Source organism: Bufo bufo, chromosome 3 (assembly GCF_905171765.1).
Source record: "Bufo bufo chromosome 3, aBufBuf1.1, whole genome shotgun sequence".
Taxonomy (NCBI): Eukaryota; Metazoa; Chordata; class Amphibia; order Anura; family Bufonidae; genus Bufo; species Bufo bufo.
Window position 1 is genome coordinate 401,101,863 of NC_053391.1, and position 9,008 is coordinate 401,110,870.

Genomic DNA, 9,008 nt, shown 5'->3' on the forward strand with positions numbered 1-9,008 from the left:
GGTTTCCCTGGGCTAGGCCCAGGAGGACAGAGACAAGACTGTCTCTTCTTCTTCCTCCTAACTCCTAGTCTCTCATTTTCTAATCTCAACTCCCTCTAACTTCCTGTGGCTGCAGTATATAAATGGTGTGATAGAGACCTAGTGGTATAAGTATGTAGTGCATGTTACCAGCCTGTAATATGGACTTAGCAGCATAGACAAAGGAACAGTGCAAAATTATATCATATATAGAAAAAGAAAAAAGTAGCACACAATAAATGCGGGTGCAAATCCTTATGGGGCCCGAAACCAAGGTCCCAAATGCATATATAGAAAGAAAAAAGGCAGCACTCCAAGGTAGTGATGAAAAAAGTGGATGGTTTATTGACCCATCTAGCAGCAACGTTTCAGCTCTCTCTATGGAGCCTAGACAAAGGCTCCATAGAGAGAGCTGAAACATTGCTGCTAGATGGGTCAATAAACCATCCACTTTTTTTCATCACTACGTTCACTACGTTGAAGTGCTGCCTTTTTTCTTTATATATATATATATATATACAGGGAGTGCAGAATTATTAGGCAAGTTGTATTTTTGAGGATTAATTTTATTATTGAACAACAACCATGTTCTCAATGAACCCAAAAAACTCATTAATATCAAAGCTGAATATTTTTGGAAGTAGATTTAGTTTGTTTTTAGTTTTAGCTATTTTAGGGGGATATCTGTGTGTGCAGGTGACTATTACTGTGCATAATTATTAGGCAACTTAACAAAAAACAAATATATACCCATTTCAATTATTTAATTTTACCAGTGAAACCAATATAACATCTCAACATTCACAAATATACATTTCTGACATTCAAAAACAAAACAAAAACAAATCAGTGACCAATATAGCCACCTTTCTTTGCAAGGACACTCAAAAGCCTGCCATCCATGGATTCTGTCAGTGTTTTGATCTGTTCACCATCAACATTGCGTGCAGCAGCAACCACAGCCTCCCAGACACTGTTCAGAGAGGTGTACTGTTTTCCCTCCTTGTAAATCTCACATTTGATGATGGACCACAGGTTCTCAATGGGGTTCAGATCAGGTGAACAAGGAGGCCATGCCATTAGATTTTCTTCTTTTATACCCTTTCTTGCCAGCCACGCTGTGGAGTACTTGGACGCGTGTGATGGAGCATTGTCCTGCATGAAAATCATGTTTTTCTTGAAGGATGCAGACTTCTTCCTGTACCACTGCTTGAAGAAGGTGTCTTCCAGAAACTGGCAGTAGGACTGGGAGTTGAGCTTGACTCCATCCTCAACCCGAAAAGGCCCCACAAGCTCATCTTTGATGATACCAGCCCAAACCAGTACTCCACCTCCACCTTGCTGGCGTCTGAGTCGGACTGGAGCTCTCTGCCCTTTACCAATCCAGCCACGGGCCCATCCATCCTCACTCTCATTTCATCAGTCCATAAAACCTTAGAAAAATCAGTCTTGAGATATTTCTTGGCCCAGTCTTGACGTTTCAGCTTGTGTGTCTTGTTCAGTGGTGGTCGTCTTTCAGCCTTTCTTACCTTGGCCATGTCTCTGAGTATTGCACACCTTGTGCTTTTGGGCACTCCAGTGATGTTGCAGCTCTGAAATATGGCCAAACTGGTGGCAAGTGGCATCTTGGCAGCTGCACGCTTGACTTTTCTCAGTTCATGGGCAGTTATTTTGCGCCTTGGTTTTTCCACACGCTTCTTGCGACCCTGTTGACTATTTTGAATGAAACGCTTGATTGTTCGATGATCACGCTTCAGAAGCTTTGCAATTTTAAGAGTGCTGCATCCCTCTGCAAGATATCTCACTATTTTTGACTTTTCTGAGCCTGTCAAGTCCTTCTTTTGACCCATTTTGCCAAAGGAAAGGAAGTTGCCTAATAATTATGCACATCTAATATAGGGTGTTGATGTCATTAGACCACACCCCTTCTCATTACAGAGATGCACATCACCTAATATGCTTAATTGGTAGTAGGCTTTCGAGCCTATACAGCTTGGAGTAAGGCAACATGCATAAAGAGGATGATGTGGTCAAAATACTCATTTGCCTAATAATTCTGCACGCAGTGTATATATATATATATATAAAGAGATGAAAAAACGGACAGCACTCCAGGTAAAAGTTGATGGTGTTTATTCACCCATGTGGATGGCAACGTTTCAGCTCATACAAGAGCCTTTGTCAAGCGCTTGACAAAGGCTCTTGTATGAGCTGAAACGTTGCCATCCACATGGGTGAATAAACACCATCAACTTTTACCTGGAGTGCTGTCCGTTTTTTCATCTTCCATTGACGGGGTAAGCTGCTACATCCCTGGACATAGCACCCTCCTTGTGTTATTCTTCCGGTGCCGCCATTATTTTCTTTTTTATATATATATATATATATATATATATATATATATATAGTGAAAATAGAATGATCGGCACTCACAATTATATGGGTCACGCAGGATATTTGTAATTGGGTTAAAATTTATTCACATTAATAACAGAAACAAAAAACATTATAAAATGTAGGTATTGGCCAATACTACAAGATTGCTGAGGATATCAGACCAGGTAAGTATGGGCTGGAGCAATTACCCAAATCAATAGGACTCACATAAGAAAAACACCAATTATTAGCAATAAACATGTATATAGTCTTTTGTCCAGGATGATCACAATGGGTCAATTGGTCAAAATGTGTATGACAGTTGCTGTTTCACTCTATATGCCCAGGTGCAAGATAGCTGAATAATTTCCAAACTCTTGTATATATTTGCAGTCAAACCTTAATAGAGGGATAGTTCACTACGAACTTAGATGAAAAGAAAGTTCGATATGACCGCTTAATTGAAGCCGGCACTGATGTCTCACTCTATATTCAGGTTGAGTATTATTGCAGATTGGTGTTATAAGGTGAGAGTTGTTGAGGTACTCACGGTTTTACAGTCATAGGTCTCAGTTCGTTGGTCACGGAGTTCAATCTGCCACCTGTTACTTGCGTGTATCACGCTCGTTTCCCACAGTCCTGTGGCGTCTTTATCGCGAGGTTGTATCCAAGTCTCGCTACCTTGTTGCTGTGTTATCGCGAGTATACCTCCGTCTCTCCGTTCTTTACAGCTTGCGGCACTTAGCAATTCTTAGGCAATTGATTCCTATGCTGAATCGATTCTTTGTCGAAAATATTTACTACCGGTAGTATTCTTGTAACTTTTTCTTGAAAAGGCACTGGAAAATATTAAAAATTTACCAAACGCGTTTTGGAGTATAATTGGCGTCTTACCCCTTCCTCAGTGGTAGTTTAATGAATCTCCATGTGCCCTTTTATACCCTCTAAGCTCCACCTCAAATTTCAGGAATCACAAAAACTCAAGATAGAATTTTCTTCAATCCTGATTAAACTCATAAAAAATCCTCATATGGATAAAAAAATTCATTCTTTATGTCATATTCATCCTATAAGCCATAATTTTCTGCCAATTGATGGCTAAAAAAGACATGTGTTTTTTTTAAAGCATCAATGCGTTTTTTTGGCAAATGGTACTACATACTTCTAGGGACTAGCCTTATAAGGCATATGCCTAAATGAGGTTGCTTGACCATAAAAACTGAATAAAACTTAAAAAACATACAGAAGTCACCGAAAAACTTTCTCCAATGGTGCAACTGGACCTCAATATTCCCATGTAGATATAAGGATGGAGCTTCCGAGTCAAGGAGAGACCCTTCTGTTTCCGAACTGTTGGTTCAGAAACAGAAGTCCTATCTGGAAGACACTACACAGGTTATAGAAATCTTGGAAGGTTTGAGTTTTGATCCAACATGGACAATTTGCACCTTGGATGTACAATCGCTGTACACTGTAATTAAACATACACAAGGTGTCACAGCTATGAAATATATGTTGTCGGAGGAGAACAGATTACTGATAGAGCAAATTGAGTTTCTGGCAGAATGTGTGAGCTATATCTTGGATCACAACTATATGTTCTTTGTATCCGAATATTATTTGCAGGTCCAGGGAACAGCCATGGGCACCAGGTTCGCCCCAAGTTATGCCAATTTGTTTATGGCATATTGGGAACATCTTAACATCAACCCTCTACTTGGGACAGGACTGGTGCTCCGGCTTCGTTACATCGATGATGTAATTTTTATATGAAAGAAAGATAGACTAGCCTTGTCCAAATTCTTAGAGGCTATTAATACCAATGAATTGAATTTACACTTTACTGCACATATATGTGAGTCATCTATAGAGTTCCTGGACTTGCAGTTAGTTCTGATGAATCAAAGAATAGTCTGTAGTACTTACTTCAAACCAGTTTCAAGGAATGGATTTATCCTATTTAGCAGTTGCCATCTTCCGAGGTGGTTACTAAATGTGCCGGAAGGTCAATTTAGGAGACTCAAGCGTAACTGCACAATGGAAACCACCTTTGAACAAGAGGCAACACAGATGAAACAGAAATTCATGGAGAAAGAATATCCGATGGATCTGGTAAATACCTCCTTAGAAAAAATTAGGCGAATGAATAGGGATACCTTCTTTGATAGTAAAAAGGACGAGGGTCAGAAAAAGAAAGTAAATAACCAAATGAGACTTATGATACCATTTAACAATCAATATAAAGATGTTTTAAACATAGTGAACAAACACTGGCATCATCTGCAAAAGGACAAGATCATAGGAGGAGAGATTCCATTAAAGCCTTGTGTAACATTCTCTAAAGCCCCGAATTTAGGTATACAAATTGCACCAACTATCAAAAGTCTAAAACAATCAGAAATATCAGTACAAAGATGGATTGGTCTTAAAGGTTTTTATAGGTGTGGTACATGCAACACATGTTCAACAACCTCTTTCTCAAAAAAGACTACAGAAGTAACATCAAGTGTTAACGAAGACATACACCAAACTAGGGAGTTTTTGACGTGCAATTCAATTAGTGTGATCTATGTTATCATTTGCCCATGTAACAAACAGTATGTAGGGCGTACCAAAAGGACCCTAAAAAAACGCATATCGGAACACATGGCCAATATACGAAAGGGGGATACTAAACACACTTTATCCCATCACTTTAAAAGTACACATAATAAAGATCCATCAGGTTTAACATATGCTGCTATAGAACACATTAACCAACAATGGCGTGGAGGAGATCATATAAAATGCATGTCTAGAGTGGAATCGCGACGAATCTTTGAATTCGATTCACTGGTTCCACAAGGTCTTAATGCGGATATGGAAGTATTTGGATTTCTATAACTATTGGGTGGGGCTTTGGAGTCGATGGGGGACCTCGGAAGTGTTTTACGACCTCGGGGTCTCTCCTTGACTCGGAAGCTCCATCCTTATATCTACATGAGAATATTGAGGTCGTGTTGCACCATTGGAGAAAGTTTTTTGGTGACTTCTGTATGTTTTTTAAGTTTTATTCAATTTTTATGGTCAAGCAACCTCATTTAAGCATATGCCTTATAAGGCTAATCCCTGGAAGTATGTAGTACCATTTGCCAAAAAAACGCATCAATGCTTTAAAAAAACGCATGAAAAACGCATCTGTGTTTTTGTCTTTTTTAGCCATCAATTGGCAGAAAATTATGTCTTATAGGATGAATATGACATAAAGAATGAATTTTTTATCCATATGAGGATTTTTTATGAGTTTAATCAGGATTGAAGAAAATTCCATCTCGAGTTTTTGTGATTCCTGAAATTTGAGGTGGAGCTTAGAGGGTATAAAAGGGCACATAGAGATTCATAAAACTACCACTGAGGAAGGAGTAAGACCCCAATTATACTCCAAAACGTGTTTGGTAAATTTTTAATATTTTCCAGTGCCTTTTCAAGAAAAAGTTACAAGAATACTACCGGTAGTAAATATTTTCGACAAAGAATCAATTCAGCATAGGAATCAATTGCCTAAGAATTGCTAAGTGTAGCCAGCTGTAAAGAACGGAGAGACGGAGGTATACTCGTGATAACACAGCAACAAGGTAGCGAGACTTGGATACAACCTCGCAATAAAGACGCCACAGGACTGTGGGAAACGAGCGTGATACACGCAAGTAACAGGTGGCAGATTGAATTCCGTGACCAACAAACTGAGACCTATGACTGTAAAACCGTGAGTACCTCAACAACTCTCACCTTATAACACCGATCTGCAATAATACTCAACTTGAATATAGAGTGAGACATCAGTGCCGGCTTCAATTAAGCGGTCATATTGAACTTTCTTTTCATCTAAGTTCGTAGTGAACTATCCCTCTATTAAGGTTTGACTGCAAATATATACAAGAGTTTGGAAATTATTCAGCTATCTTGCACCTGGGCATATAGAGTGAAACAGCAACTGTCATACACATTTTGACCAATTGACCCATTGTGATCATCCTGGACAAAAGACCATATACATGTTTATTGCTAATAATTGGTGTTTTTCTTATGTGAGTCCTATTGATTTGGGTAATTGCTCCAGCCCATACTTACCTGGTCTGATATCCTCAGCAATCTTGTAGTATTGGCCAATACTTACATTTTATCATGTTTTTTGTTTCTGTTATTAATGTGAATAAATTTTAACCCAATTACAAATATCCTGCGTGACCCATATAATTGTGAGTGCCGATCATTCTATTTTCACATTATCTATTTTGTAAACGGGGATTTACAACTGATCGCGCACCCGGCCAGAATTCTCCACACTGAGTAGAGCCACCCATATCTGAATTCACCCCATATATATATATATATATATATATATAAAACAATTTGAAGTGGACCATACACACATATGTGGAACACTACATAAATTCAAATGAAGACTTGCTTTATGATGACATATGCTGCAGTTTTTGACATGCCCTAAAGCTGTAATATTAAATGAAATGGTGAGCGGATATTTATCTATAGGCAATTCAGATCCTGGCATTAGCTGCTCACATTTTATATTAGAAAAGAAGCTAACAATTAGTTCCCTCCTCCAATGAGCAATGCCACTGTTAAAGCGGTTGTCCAGGTTCAGAGCTGAACCCGCACATAAGCTCCGTTCACTCATTTATCATGTATATGTGAAGCATCAGAGCATTTCTTGCTCCGAGGCATCGCGCAGGGCAAGGGCTTTTTACTTCCTACCAGTACAAATAGGTGAACTTTAGCGCTGCCCTAGGCTAATTCATTAGTGCCGGTGATTAATTTTAATACTGTTTATTATATGGGGATATATGTGTTTATATTTTAATAGTATGGGCATATTGGGGCATGGGGAGAATTGAAGACCGCAGCACTCACTGTCTTCAATAGTATGGAGATTTATTCATCAACTGTGCAACATTTCAACTTCACAGAGTCTTTCTCAAAACATATTGGGACATGGTGATGCCAGTGATGTTATTTTTTAAAATTTTTATATATATATTTTTATGACATAACATAACATAAAAGGAGCTGTTCTCCGCCGCGGCCAGTGATTGGCTCTGACGATGTCAAACTGGTTGTTGACAACTTGGGATCCCTGCAGAGCAGGTAGCGAGTAGCCAGCACCAGGAAGCAGGTAAGTAATCTTTCCTTTACAGATCCAACCAAATGGGGGTGTTTACATACCCCCCTTCCCCATTTTTTCACAATCTCTTTAACGGTTCAGTAAAAGTTCTTCTTAGGGCTGAAGTTGTATGTGCTGAGATTTTAGGATAGCAAATAAGCTCTTGTATATAAGCCCAAATGTATTTAATTATACAGTTGCATTTCTTCTAAGTTTTATTCCAATATTTGGTGAATGGGTGTCTGATGTAAAAGTCTTTGGTTATATATAATATATTATTTTAATATAATCTTTTTTTCCATTATTGATTGTACATTATTCTCCCATGTACAGATGCAGCAGAGCTAAACTTGATGGTTAATGTTTTAAGTAACAAATGGCACAAAAAGTATAACTAACTCTTTCAATGTATTTCAATGGCTTTTGTCACAAGATAGCATGACATAACATTGTGATATGTGTTATCAGAGTTATCAGAGTCAATTGTAGCTCAACTACATCTGTAAGGTACTGTAAAATTAGACTTGCTACTTTGTCATCATCATCATACTTCTTTTTTACACTATTACAGATTGCTTTGGGTCTAGTTTCTGAAATCTTTAGTAAACATCTGTTATCGCAGGTGAAGTTTCATCTGCTAATATATTTAACAGGGGAAATGTAGGTTTACATGTTGATCATTAAATGTAATAGTCTGCCATGCAACACAGAAAAAAACTGTGCGTTCCTCAATTTGCGGAACAGGTCACCCATAATAGAAATGCCCATTCTTGTCCAGCAAAACGGACAAGAATAGGACATGTTCAATTGTTTTTGTGGCTCCACGGAACAGAGCAAACAGAGTGCTGTCCACATCTTTTTCGGATTGGATGCAGAACCAAACGTTTTTGTGCATGAGGCCTAAAACAGTACACCCATCTACTGATTCTATTGTAATTTAAAGTAAGATCATGGGGTTAAACTATTTAGCTTTGAAAACAATTAGAAAAAAAACAAGCATTCACAAAAGTGGTCTGCCATTTCCAATGTTTACAAAGTATTTTGTTAAATTTTGGCAATAAAATGTGAACAAAATAGTGACTGATACAGATGGCAATTTATTTTAGAAATAAACTCTTTTGGGCTGTAACAAAAATATTTTGCCTGTACAAATCTGATCCAGATTTTCAATCCCCTTAACCGCCATGTTTATTTTTGTATGTCAAGCATCTTTTGCCATTATAAATTGCAATAGAACAAGTTTAAGATGTTGTTTAAGTTCTGAGAATGAGCAGCAGATTTCATTGATGGTTTTGGCTCTGAAATTAAACAAGAGAACCCTAGAAAAGCAAAATTAAAGTTGAGGAATTTATTTGCAAATCCTAACAGTAAACATGACCCTGATAAATTTGAAGCTAGATTTACATGGCCGATACTCGCGCCGATTATCGGTAATGAACATTCCTGTAAAAGC